Here is a 14,690-nt window from a genome sequence, read left to right as displayed (position 1 = left end):
TGAACTTTGACAAAATAAAACGCTGAAATGTTTGGTATTTTAATATAAGATTAAAAATGCTGAATTAGTTAGCGGTTGAGTAAAAATGTAAAATTCTCATGAGTTTAGTATTTTAGTTACGGCTATAATAAAAAAGACTCATTTTGGAGGTAATATATTTTGGGAAACAAGTTTAATTTACTCTATCACAGTATTATGTTTGCTTCATTTATTTACTTATTTAATTAGTTCGAGTTTTAGTCCTATAAGAGAATGTGGTCGGCACGTGCGGTGCACGTCTGCCTCTTTCCTTTTTCCCTTCTCACACTTGTGCTGACAATGTGCAAGTTTCGCACATGACTAGCAGTGTGGTCGCGTGCAAAGGGCTCTCACCTTTGAGCTGAGCGCCGCGCCCCTTTCTCCATCTTTAACTCCTCCCCCTTCCATCTCTCTCGATTTCTCTTGGCCACCATAACCCTCACCCCAAGCTCTGTTTCTCTCTCCTCGGTTGTGTCTCTGTCATCGATCGAAGAAAGTCGATCCAATTACACCCTCTCATTTGTGGTACGTCCTCCTTCCTCCCTTCTTATTTAGTTTGAGTTTGGGTGGGAGATTTGCTGATACGGTTCAACCAGGCGGAGTTGGATCAAGGGCGATGAGACATTGGGTTCAATGCCCAAGGCTCAATTCTGGAACTGAAATAAAGACCCTAGACTTCATTAGTTTTATAATTTTCTTAATTAAGTTGTAATTCAGATTAGACATTAGAGTCTAATCATTTATAGTCTGCACTTATTTGCTTATTGGGTTGGTCTGACCTGAGCTCATTAAGCTGGGCCAATCAAGTCAAGTTAGGTAGCCACTAAGCATATTTGTAATGTGCACTTAATAGTAATTAGTTAGGATTTGGTTCAAGTCGGTAGGACCTAAGCTAGCATATCCAGCCCGACTCAGTTGATTAGGGGGGCACTATACAATCTGTGGTGCTCCTCTAATGAGCATTATTAAATGAATTGAATCTTGACCTAACTCTATATCCTTCTCTCTCTCTCTCTCTCTCTCTCTCTCTCTCTCTCTCTCTCTTGCGCTTCTTCCCTTACATCCGACTGCCCCCTCTCATCCTTGAGAGTTAGTCCCCTTCTCCCCTCTCATCCATGAGAGTCGGTCCCTTTCTCTCCCATCCTCTTGCTCAAGGCATTATCCCACATCCACCACAGCCAATTTTTACCTACCATAACTCTAACCCTAGTCATATCACAATTTTCTACCAACCACGCCCATCTTGCCATCACTGACCTTTGGTCATTGTATCACCATAACTTTCAATCTAGCCATTCATATGATAAGATTTTGATTGTGCTGGAGTCTTGAGTTCTAGAGGAACAATACATATCCAAATCTTAGGTCATTTCGATGGTTAGATTGATCAGCATTACCATCACAAGATCTAACTCTAAATCTGTCCAAAACGACATCTCAGATCGAATCTACCTTAGTCGAGGGGGATCATAATATTTGCATCTCCAGTGTCACCCTGTCACCCCCTTTTGTTTGGAAATTTGACTGACAGTAGGTCTAGTAGATGGGCTCTATCAAAGGCTACTAGTAGAATCCTTTTCTATCCTTATGATCTGATGTGATTCAGACCACACTTCTGAGTTATCTTGTGCGTGGATACGACCTATGGACCCTTATCATATTTTGGTTCCTAGTTTTCTTGAAGAATAAGAATTCTACCTGTCGCATTTTAACGCGAGGAGGTCGCGTTTGAACGCCCCATTCGAATGCTTGTATATGTTCACATATACAAAGAACATGAATTGCCTGTTTGAACGCAGGGTGGTCGTGTTCGAACACCCCATTTGAACGCCTACATATGTTCACACATATAGAAAATGTGAATTGCCTGTTCGAACGCGCTCAACCTCATTCGAACGTGCTTAGCAAGAATGCATTATTTCTAGGTTTATCATTTGTTAGTTTTGTTTGCTAGGTTAGTCTCTTAATATGTGGAAGACAACCTTATTGGGATTATCAATGAATATTGTGTTGACCTTTCTTTTTCCTCTATTCTAGTTCTTTTCCCTCCTCGATCAAACCCTAGCCGTGTGCCACTTTGACGCCGATCATTTCTAGCCTCCCTCGACTGTCGGGTCCTCCCTCCTCCTTGGGATCTCGACCACCTTCTCCCCCTCTTCCTTCACCCAACAATACCTTGTGCAACCATCCCATCCCATCACCACCATCACCACCATCATCACTATCACCCGTCATCTCCACCTCCATCGGGCAATTATATTTTAGTAGTATTTATTAGGGCTTATGGTAGATCTCACAATCAGACTACCATTCATCGAATGATGAGCCATTATACCGTTGATTGATGAGGGTAAAATGCCTTACGTTATCAAGATGGCGATAGGAGGTGGAATGATTTGGATGTTGCAATATTCGATGACATAGGGCTAAAGCATCCTTGAGTAACAACCTATGATTTCACACAGGCAATGCAATGATGTTGAGCCGAGGGCTCAAGTTGCATTAAGGAACGATGCTGACTCGTGTTGATGGGCTTACGACTGATGTCTTTATTCTACGATAATAAGTCAATTGTTCGTCGGGTAATGAGTAGGTAATTTTACCATTATTTTTTATGCTACCTCTTGGGGGCATTTATTTGGAGCCCCAGTGGAAGTAGTGTTGGGAGTAGTGTGGATGTTTGTCGGTGGGTTGGAGAATATAGTGAAAGTTAGCATACACGAGAGTAAGATCATACTAACTAATATAACTTGATGCTTGTCTTACAACATACATAGAGATAATTGAGGACAAGTACATCATTCAAATGTTATGTAGATTAACCTGTAACTTGAGTATACATATTGCATGGTGATGAGTTTGAGATTATTTGTCTATATAATTTCCTTTGACTATTTATGTACTTGTCATGCTGTGTGTAAGTGCATAAACTTTGTCATGCTATGAAATTCTTTATACATGATTATGTTAGTGATAGTGCCACTTGAGCATTAGGCTCATTCTTATTTGATGTATGATGAAAATTAAGTGGGAGCTTCTATAGCAGCTTATTTAGTAGAGCATTAGATTTCTCTTATTTATTTTGTGTTATAATTTTTGTTTCCCCCTTGTTGTAGCTAATTTCAGTATGCACTCTTCTATTCGAGCACTCCACCTGTGGGTTTTATTGGTGTTTTCATTATTTGATCTTAGTTGGTGATAATGTATATGTTGCTAGCTCTCCCAGTTGCCATGTGAACCTCATGTGAGGGCAACCTCACATGGGAGGCATGTGCCAGGTTAGGGAAGTTTCAAGTTCGACCTGATTTATGATTTGCTTTAGTTAGGTCCAAGCTGAGTTGGCTAGACGAGTCTAGTCAGTTAGTCAGATTAAGCTTTATAAATATGTGGAGCATAGCCCAAGTCAAGTTATACTTGAATGGAACCTAATTTAGTCTTCGTCCTCTTTTGTCTCTAACTACTCCCCTTTCGTCTCTCTTTCTCCTAGCCATCTCTACCTCCTGACTGGCTCTCGTCTTTCCCGCAACCACTACTGGGATCTTTTCTATTTGCCAACCACCACCATCCCGTGTCAAGCAACCACCATCACCCTATCGGCCATCCTACCACCACAAACACCTTCACACGCCTTCTTGGTTTTGCCACTAGCCTTCTTGGTTTTGCTAATCGAAACCACCACCTAGTCACACTCCACCTTGAACCCAACCACTTGTAAACCTAGCTAGGGTTTCGTCCCCTCTAGGTTGGCCACCCTTGCCTTGGATACCACCCTCACACAGGGGCACCACAAACCTTAGCCGATCCAATCTAGTCCATGCATGTCCGATAAACCCAAAATTGTGTTTTCTCATGTTTGGACCCTTTCTCACCCCAAACCCTATCCAAAACCTAGCTCATTTCTCACCGAGAGTTTACCCCACCTTATGACCAAATTTCAGCCATAGACTTTATCCCTAGGGGCCCAAACTAGCCCAATACTCTAACTGATCTAGCCAAACCTAAGCCAGTATGCCATGTCCAATGCTTTCTTACTTTTGACCAACGATGGCCATGCCATGCCACCATTGGCACGGCACGTGCCGGTCGGCATGGAGTGTGCCGAGTGGCACGCGTCGGCACGCACCGCCGTGCTAGTGGCATGCCCCTACGTGCTACTGACACGCATTTAACATATTTTTAATAAACTTTTTAGGATATTTATGATGCGATTCAAATTTCACCGATGTCGTCTCGAGCATGGATACACCTTATGAGTATCTTATCTTATTATTTTAGTATTTTATTTTAGAGAAAAGTAAATTTTCTGTTGGTTGCGTTCGAACGTAGGTGGGTGTGTTCGAACGCGCTTGCTAATGCCTACATTAGGTTCGCAAAAACAGAGAACGCAAATTGTGCGTTCAAACACGATGGGGTGTGTTCGAATGCCTGCATTAGGTTCACATCAATAGAGAACGCTTTTCGTGCGTTCGACCCTATTCGAACGCGATCGGCGAAAATTCACTGTTTCTAGGGTTAATAATTGCAATTTTTGAATTGTTTGGTTAGCCTCTAAAGGTTTGGATGGCAACCAAGGAATCATTATTGAAGGAATTGAGTTTTGCCCTAATCTTCTTCTTCTTCTTCTTCTCTCTCGTTTCCTCATCCCCCGGCTCCGCCGCTTCTAGCCTCCCTCGTCCGGCCTATCCCCCTAGTCCTGTAGGGCAGGCCCACTTCTCTCCCTTCTTCAAATCTATCTACCCTTGCCCTAACCCTTGCATCATCCATAACCCTTCCACTACCATCTTACACACCAGTGCCACCCCATTACCGCCGGCCTACCACCATCCATCATCACCTAGGATCTCGTGCCTCCATCCACGGATCCATAGGCAGACTACCCGACGTTTGTCTACTTATTTGATGATATCTTGAGATCTCGCCGTCCGATCTCTCTCTAGCTAGATTCTTTGGAAATCTCTTTTCCATAGCTACAATATATCAAATTTTCAGGTCGATCCGACGGCTAAAAATTTTAGAATCCTCTTCCAAAGTTCTGTGCCAGATCTTGCCCAGATATGAAAATGGGATAGATCTAACCTTAGCACAAGGAGAGATTGTATCAAGAGTGGTATCAGAGCTAGGTTTGTCAGACACGCACTTTCGATGACGACCACCAGAGCCATGGCTGCATGACGAAATGAGGAGGAAGAGATTTCCCCAATAGAGGAGGGGGAGACGGCTGTGGGAACTTCCACCCGCAAAATTGCTTAACCAAATTTGAATACGGAAGCGCCTAGTGTTCAAGCCATGATTGGCTCTCTTTCCGAACAAATGGCCATCAACAATCAAATGATGATGGAGATGATGCAAGAAATACGGGCGACAAGAGAAGCTATGGCGATCGAAAATGCACCAACAACCCCTCGATACGAGTCTACCACCATGAATCCGCCACCACCGGTTCAGAATCTATACCAGCAAGAACTCTACTGCCACAATCCTATGGGTAGAGACAAGCAAGGATGGGTCCACCAGGCCAAGTTGCGGGTGAGCCCATCCGACGAGCAAACCTAAATGGAGATCTAGATTCTTGGGCGGTGCAATACGAATCGAAACCACGTCGAGTTAACAAAAATCGAAAGAGGGATCATCAACCATTCATGATGCATCCTCCTCAGGTTAGACAAGGACTTGGATATGATCCAGACTGAGACAATGGTATTTGTGGGCGAACCGTGCATCCCTAATTTCCTAAGTTCAAAGGTGGTGACCCGATCGATTGGTTGTACAGGGTGGAACAATTCTTCACATACCAAGGTACAACGGAAGAATATAAGGTGACGTTTGCAAGCTTCCACGTTGAAGATGCAGCACTTCATTAAACGATTGAAAGTTGGGCCTCTTGTCCACTTTGAGCTAGTTTCAGGTAGCCAATGCCCATGAAACGATTGAAAGTTGGGTCGATTTCTACGCCGATATCACGCGACAATTTGGAGCGTCAGGGTATGAAGACTTCAATGCTCTCCTCTCAAAGACGGTGCGAAGGACCACGGTTAGGGCATACTAAGAAAAATTTGAGAAGATAAGTAGTCGTTGCCAACCTCCATGGACTGATCAACAATTTCACAACACCTTCATCTCCGGGTAGCGGGGAGACATACAAGCTGACGTGAGGGCTTTAAGGCCTAGAACCTTAAAGGAGGCCTTCGAGGATGCAGTACTAATGGAAGACAAGCATCGAGCCATGAAGATACACCTCAAATAGAACTGGACGAGCCAAGAAAGTCGCAATCTAGTTCAGCCTACCGTAGCGGTAGGAAATACAGCCGGTGTACCAAGAGCTGCTATTGCAATGGTGCCTTCTCGAGCACCCCTGAGGCCCTCCCATGATGTGAAGAATGCACATATAGGTCCGGATCGAGCACTCACACCTACTCAGGTGGAGGAATGAAGAGCCAAAGGCCTATGCTTTCGCTGTGATGAGAAGTTTGTACTTGGACATCGCTGCGCTAAACTGATGGGATCGGTGAATGGATGGATTGGAGGAAGCGGAGGAAGAGGTTGTAGCTGAAGATAAAGGAGTGGTTGAACAGCAAGAAGAAGTAGCCCGTGGAAGACATTATGGCCGAGATCTCCCTCCACGCCTATTCCGGGACTACCACACCAAAGACCTTGAGGGTGAATGATGCAAGCAAGAAAACCATAGTGAGAATCTTGATTGACACTGGGTCCACCCACAACTTCATTGACAAGAGGCTTTTTAGGAAAATTGGGCTCGAGTCGGAACCCATAGACGGGTTCGATGTGATGATCGGAGACGGCACCACCTTGCGGGCAGATTTTATTTGTGGAGGTGTGGAATTAAAGGTGCAAGGCCAAACTTTCACATTGGTCTTTATCCGCTGGCCTTGCGGGGTACTGACATTGTCTTGGGGACTCAATGACTTTAAAGACTAGGGCCCGTGATATTTGACTTCACAAATCTCACACTCACATTTTGGAGGAATGATAGGAGAGTGCTGCTAGATGAAAATCATCCATGACAAGAACCAGCGTTGCAACTGCTGTTTGAACTCCCATGTGTAGGGGATGCAAGTGAGCTCGCCTCTTTTTTAGCACCCACTTTTCCTGTCTTCTAGATCCGCGGAGAGCTAGCGTGGAGGATAGTGATCCAGTCCGACTCATGGAGGAGTTGAGAGAGAACCCCTCAAGCCACCTCGAGCACGAAGAGCGCGACGGGTTGTTACTCGAGTGCGGACGAATCAAGGTACCCGCGGGTGAAGGGCTATAGAGACTATTGATGGCACACTTTCATGATACTCCTATAGCAGGCCATGAAGGGGTCATATGCACCTACAAGCGGCTGGCCCAAAACTGTACATAGATAGCGATAAAATCGGACGTGAAGAAATATGTGCGTGAGTGCCAAATCTGTCAACGAGTCAAGTCGAAGACGCTCAAACCAAGTGGGCTATTACAACCACTGCCTATACCGGAGCATATTTGGGGGGACATATCAATGGACTTCATTGAGGGCTGTTGGAGGTTCGAGGCCAATCGGTGATGTTCGTTGTGGTGGATAGGCTGAAAAAATATACTCATTTCATAGTATTGATGCACTCGTTTTCAGCGAAGAAGGTTGCTGAAATTTTTGTTCGGGAAGTGGCGCGCTTGCATGGGATGCCTAAGACGATCGTGTCAGACTAGGATTGCATATTCATTAGCGAGTTTTGGTTCGAGTTCTTCAGATTGCAAGGGACTCGAGTCAACCTTAGTTCAGCTTATCACCCTGAGATGGATGGCCAAACCAAGGTGATGAATTGCGGACTAGAGTAATACTTGCGATGCTTTATGGCGGACTAACCAAAGGATTGGGTCAAATTTCTTCCATGGTCATACAATACAGCTTATAACTCTAGCATCGGCATGACCCCCTTTGAGGCAGTTTATGGATGCACTCCCCCTGTATTGCGTGCCTACGATAGACTTGCAGTGGCGGATCAGACCGAGCTCCACTTGGAACTTGCAGATCGAGATGAAACCTTGAGAAGACTCAAGATTCACCTAGCATCAGCCCAAAATGATACATTTAATTAGGATATTTTCTTATTGCATTAGTTGTTTATTTTTATTAAAATAAAATTCACGTAGGTCGCATTCGAACGCAAGAGGGGTCACGTTCGAACACCCTTGTGAACGCCTACATCAGGTTCACAAATATAGAGGACGAAAAACGTGCATTCAAACGTGCTTGCATTGCGTTCACACATACATAGAATGCCTTTTGTGCGTTTAAATGCGATCGGGCGCGTTCGAATGCGATCAACGGGATTCCTCTAGAATTCAGGTTACTTATTGTTATTAGGACTTGTTGGCTAGCATCTATAAATATGTGGATGGCAGCCAAATTCATTATGCCATTGGAATATTGATTTCTTGCCTTTCTATCTTCTCTTTACCATAATCTCTCTCCTCTCTCTTCACCAACCTACCACCTATACCGTTGGCAAGGTCTCTCCTAACTTCTAATCTCCCTCGTCTATCGATATTCCCTCTTCTTTAGGATCTCGACCACTTCTTCCCATTTGTCTACATCCCTTAACCACATCCACCATCCACCCTCATCTCCATTATCATCCATAACCCTAACTTCCACTCTACTTGTCACCACCACCATCATCCGCAATATATCATATTTTTGTCCTAGTTGCAGTTCGAATCTGTGAAGGGCGTAAATACAAAAAACGTAGGTCAAGAAGTTGCAGATCGATTCCGCTTAGTTTCATAATATTCTGACTACGGGAGAATATTTGGTGAATATATTCCCTCAGTTGCGCGGACTATTTTTTACAATATATTTAGATCTTAAAGGAATTGTTCCGTAGCCTATCATTCCCTCGGGCGCCCGTTCTAGTACTACCGGACTTCACCAAAGAGTTCATTGTAGAATGTGATACGTTGGGTGTTGGCATAAGAGCTGTACTAATGTAGGGATGACGTCCCATTGCCTTTCTTAGCAAGGCTTTATCATAAAAATCTCAGCAATTATCAACTTATGAGAGAGAGATATTGACAATTCTGCATGCGGTGAGAAAGTGGAGGCCTTATTTGATCGGTAGGCAATTTATTATCCGAACCGATCAAAGGAGCCTTTCATAATTTATGGAACAACGTATACACACTCCGGCAAAATAGAGATGGGTCACAAAATAGCTAGGATATGATTATGAAATACAATACAAGAAGGAAACGAAAAATAGAGTGGCGGATGCACTATTGCGCCAATCCGGTACTGCCGAGCTTGTAGTTTATTCTTCTCCTACCTTTCCCTTCCGTGATGAGCTGAGGTATGCATGTACATCTGACCTAGATGTTTTGAGATTATTGTAGGAGGTGTTGGATGATTCGGAGCGCTATCTAGAGTTGGAGAATCGAGGTGGTTTTGCTGCTGGATCGCGGATGCATTCGAATGCCCGCAAATGATGGATTGCGGTAGAAATTGTTGGAGCACTTCCACCAAACTCCAGAGGCTGGTTATGAGGATGTCTTGAGGACTTATAGGAGGATATGATTATGAGTTATAAAATATCATTATAAATGGTCCTAGAATATCAACTAAGGTTGTAGATGAAAAGGTTATTATCAAATCTAAAAATAAATATGATGAAATTAATGTAAAGAATATTCATATGAATGCTAAAGCCATAAACTTTTTGTATTATGCATTAGATCCTAATGAGTTTAAGAGAATCTCTACATGTGAGTCAGGTAAAGAAATTTACTTATGAAAGTACTAATCAATTTAAAGTAAAAAATTAGCATGTTTATGCATAGTCATAAAATCATTAGTATAAATCCTAAAAGCCTATTTCTAATATGTTTACTAGATTTACTAATATTACCAATGTTGAAACCGTAAGAAAGATTCTTAGTTCTTTGCCAAAAAGTTGGGAACCAAAAGTCATTGCAATAAAAGAGGCGAAGGATCTGACAAAGCTTAGTTTGGATGAGTTTTGGATTCTCCCATGGCCCATGAGCTATCTACGAAGCTAGAGGATGGTGATAGCAAAAGAAAGATAAGCTTAGCTCTTCAATCATCCATCACTAACGAATCAAGTAAAGAAGATGATGATCTTGCTTTACTTATAAGGAAATTTAAAACATCTCCAAGTATAAAATTAAGCAAAGTGTATGAAGATCACAAAAGGAAGATGCAACCGAAGATAAAATCATTTGTTATCAATGCAAGAAGCCGAGCCACATCAAATATGATTGTCCTCAACTAAAGAACTCAAGAAAGAAGGACAAAAAGAAGGTCATAATAGCGACATGGGACGAAAATAATTCAGGTAGCTCCGATGAGGAAAAATAATAATGAGTTTGCAAATCCTTGTTTCAATGCAAAAAAAGATAACCAGATATATAAATCAATTAGTGAACATTTCTCACATGATGAATTACAAAGTGCTTTTAAAAATTACATGATGAATTTAGAAAAATTAGAGTAAAAATATTGCTCTTATAAAGATTGTTTCTTCTGTTTCTAATAAAAATGAAGTTTTGAAAAATGAATACGAGGATTGGAAAAGAAAAGTTGAAGAAATATCTTTAAAAATTGAAATATCTTCTGCAAATCATTTCAAACATGATAATAAATTTTTAAAAAGAAAAATTGAAGATTTAACAACTTCCACACTTTCCAAGTTTGTGAAAGAAAAAGAAAATTAAATACTTTACTTGGAAAACAGAGATGCTCTCAAAATCATTGGTTAATAAAATTGGCATTGGTTATTATTATTCCCAAAAGCAAAAGTTTTACAAAAGTTCTTTTGTTAAGGCGCATTCAAGCTATCGCTCTTAGGAACCCAAACCTTTTTAGTTTCAAATAAACTTGTGTAATTTTTTAGATCCAACCTATTTGGACCTTAAGAGAGGTTGGATACCAAATTTCAATGATTCTTTTTTTATTTATTATAAGTATGTTTAAAATCTAAAGACATGCAGGATTTATGGTTTAGATAGTGTATGCTCAAGATATATGACCAGAGATGAATCAAATCAAAAATAGAGGGGATGTCACATTTAGAGGCAATTGTAAAGGAAAAATGATTAATATTGGTAGTATCGATAAAAGTCATTCTCTAATAATTAATAATGTTTACTTGTTGAAAAATTGAAACATAATTTTTTGAGTATTAGTCAATTATCTGATAAAGAAAATAGAGTTATATTTGGGCACTCTTATTGTACTATAGAAAGTATCAAAGATAGTAAGACTTTATTTTTTACATATAGATATTAAAAAAGTTTGCATTATTGATCTTAAAGATGTTTATTCTTTAAATATTAAATAATTTTCAGCTATAAATAAAATTAGTTTCCTATGGCATGGAAAACTTGGTCGTGCTAGTATGAATTTGATTTTAAAACTTTCAAAACGAGGGCTAGTTATTAGTCTTCCAAATTAAATTTGAAAAGATAAATTTTGTGATGCATATCAAAAAGAAAAACAAACAAAAATATCATTCAAATCTAAAAATATTGTTTCTATTCAAGGCATTTACAATTATTGCACAAAGACTCAGTCTGGTGGGAAACGATATGGGTTTATTATTATTATTATTATTATTAATTTTTCTAGATTTATTTATGTTCTTTTTCTTCCTCATAAAGATGAAGCTTTCAATACTTTTACAAAACTTTGTAAAAAAATTTAAAATGAAAAAGACTTTCTCATTTCTAGTATTAGAAGTGATCATGATAATCAATTTGAAATAAGAATTTTGAAAGTTTTTATAATGAACTTGGAAAAAACTATAACTTCTTAGCTTCTAAAACTCCTCAATAAAATATAGTTCAGAGGAAAAATATGACTCTTATAGGTACACTGAACAATGCTTTCTGAAAAAATTTACCAAAATATTTTTGGGCTGAAGAGGAAAAATAAAGTAAGCTATGATAAAGCTTATTCTTTAGAAAAGTCCTTATGAGCTTTGGAAAGAAAGAAAACCAAATATTAGCTATTTTTATGCATTTGGTTGTACATGTTATATTTTAAATAATAATAAAAATATTTCGGGTAAATTTAATACCAAATTAGATGAAGCTATTTTTCTTAGATATTCTACATCTAGTAAGTCATATAGGGTTTTCAATAGAAGAACACTTGTAGTGGAAGAATCTATATATGTTATATTTGATGAATCTAACAATATTTTTTTTCAAGCATGTTGCAATTGACGATGATGTTATAAAATTGAGGAAAGTCTATAGAAAAAATCATTCAAGATAAAGAAAGAGGAACTACAAGTGAAAATCTATGAAAAGAAAACTCAAATGTTAATCAAAGAGACGAAAGCGATGATGCTCAACTCTTACCAAAAAAAATAGAGATGCTCATAATCATCTAAAAAAAAATCTAATCATTGGCAATCCTTTAGAAGATATAAAATCTCGCTTTTCACTTTCTAATATGTGTAGCAATTTTGCTTAGCTATGCAAGAAGTGCTTACTAAATGAATTTTTTGAAATAAAGTGGATGAATCCGGTGTAGTAATTAAAAATAAAGCTAGATTAGTAGCTTAAGGTTTCAATCAAGAAGAAGGCATTGGTATTAATGAAACTTTTGCATTGTAGCTAGACTTAAAGAAATTAGAATGTTACTTATATTTGCATGTTTTAAGAATTGTAAATTATACCAAATGGATATTAAAAGTGTTTTATTAAATGGTTATATTTTGGAGGAATTTTATGTAGAATAACCTCTTGGTTTTCAGAATCATGAATTTCCAAATCATATTTTTAAAGTTGCAAAAGCCTTTCTATGGTTTAAAACAAGCGCCTCGAGCATGTTATGAAAGACTAAGTAAATTTTTTATTAATAATGATTCCATCAGAGTAAAACTAGATACTACTCTTGTTATAAAATTAAAAGATCATTACATACTTATTATTCAAATTTATGTTGATGATATTTTATTTGGTGCTACTAATAAAAACTTGTGTAAAGAATTTACTAAGCGTATACAAGGTGAATTAGAGATGAGTATGATAGGAGAGCTAAATAATTTTCTTGTACTCTAAATCAAGCAATTAAAGGATGCCATTTTCATTAACCAATCCAAATATATAAAGGATTTGCTTAAAAGGTTTGGGATGGAAAATGCAAAATCAGCTGTAACTCCAATGAGTCCATCAATAAAGCTAGACAAAGACGAAAATTGTAAGTCGGTAGATGAAAAGAAGGTATGATTGGCTCTTTACTTCATGACTAGTTTCATATTTAACATTTGTATGTGTGCTAGATTTCAATCATGCCCAAAATAATCTCATATAGTTGTTGTTAAACATATTTTTTGATATTTATTAGGCACTCAAAACTTAGGATAATGGTATCCTAAGAATGTTCATTTTCATCTTATTTGTTTTTTTTATGCAAAATTTGTAGGTTGTAAAATTGATTGAAAAAAATACTAATGCTCTTGTTTTTGGAAAGCTAAGCTAGAGTTTCCAAGCAGTTTGGTTCAAGGTGGAGGCAGCTATGTTGTGGTTTTGACTGACGAACCAAGAAGGCTGGCAATGACAATGGTAGCTACAATTACAACATTGAGGTAGTGTGGCTTGAGGTTGAGGGTGTAGTGCAACCAGAGATGGTGGCAAATCTTAGGGAGGTGCTGGTGGTGGTAGGGTGGCTGAGTAGCATGGTAGTGTTGGCTCAGCAAGGGATAATGGTAGTAGTAGACCGATACAAAGGAGACTAGCAACTATGGTTAGCCGACGATAGTGGTGTGGAAGAAAAGAGCCTTTCGGGTGGTAGGGATGGGTAGGGCAAAGAGAGCCGAGAGGATAGAAGTCAGAGTTGAGACAAGGAGGAAGGAGAATAGATCCAACAATCAAGCATCATACTTAAACCTAAGTTGCCCCCAACATTTATAGTGGAGGCTAACTTGACTCGACACCCAATTCAACTAGCTGACTTGGTTAGGACTCAACTAAATTAAAAGACAATTATAATGTTTAGACCAAATAAGACCTGAACTAACACATGCCATAAGAAAATAGCATAATATGAGATGAAAAGAAAAGAAGTAGACCCATTCAACTTAGTTGGCCTACTAGCTCAAGCTAATTTGGACTCAAGCCAATGTCTATGAATGATCAAACAATATTTAATGTATTCTTAACTTGAATAAGCATGAACATAAGAAATGTCTGGTATGTCAAGATTTGATAGAAACTGTAAGTCAAAATTATGTATGGCAAGTTTGTGGACACAAAACACTTTAACATATTATGTACAATTTAGTTTTAATATTAGGTCAAGATATATGACTTGTGGAAGAATGTTACTTTGTAAGTTACTATATTGTTGGCCTCTTTTGTGTAGTTATCATAAGGTAGAGAAGTATAATAAACTATTTTTGCTTCTCTCAAATCAATAAGGACAAGATATCAATGTATATTTATGTGTAGCGAAAAGAAGTAGTAATCCTCCTTCATGAATTGGCTGCATAAAAGTTACAAACACTTTAAAATTTTTGGCATTTGCTTTCCTCTACAAAAAAAATAATATTTGTTGTAAATAAACTATAAATATAAAATATAATTATTTACTATGAAAATAACTTACATGGACTTCAGTCCTCATAAATAAACAAGAGGCATATGTAGCCGGATTCGCTAACCACCTATTG

The sequence above is a fragment of the Typha latifolia genome, chromosome 13 (assembly GCF_019914945.1).
Source record: "Typha latifolia isolate L0001 chromosome 13, TyphaL0001v2, whole genome shotgun sequence".
Taxonomy (NCBI): domain Eukaryota; kingdom Viridiplantae; phylum Streptophyta; class Magnoliopsida; order Poales; family Typhaceae; genus Typha; species Typha latifolia.
The sequence above is the reverse complement of the archived record's forward strand: the minus strand, read 5'-3'. Positions refer to the sequence as shown.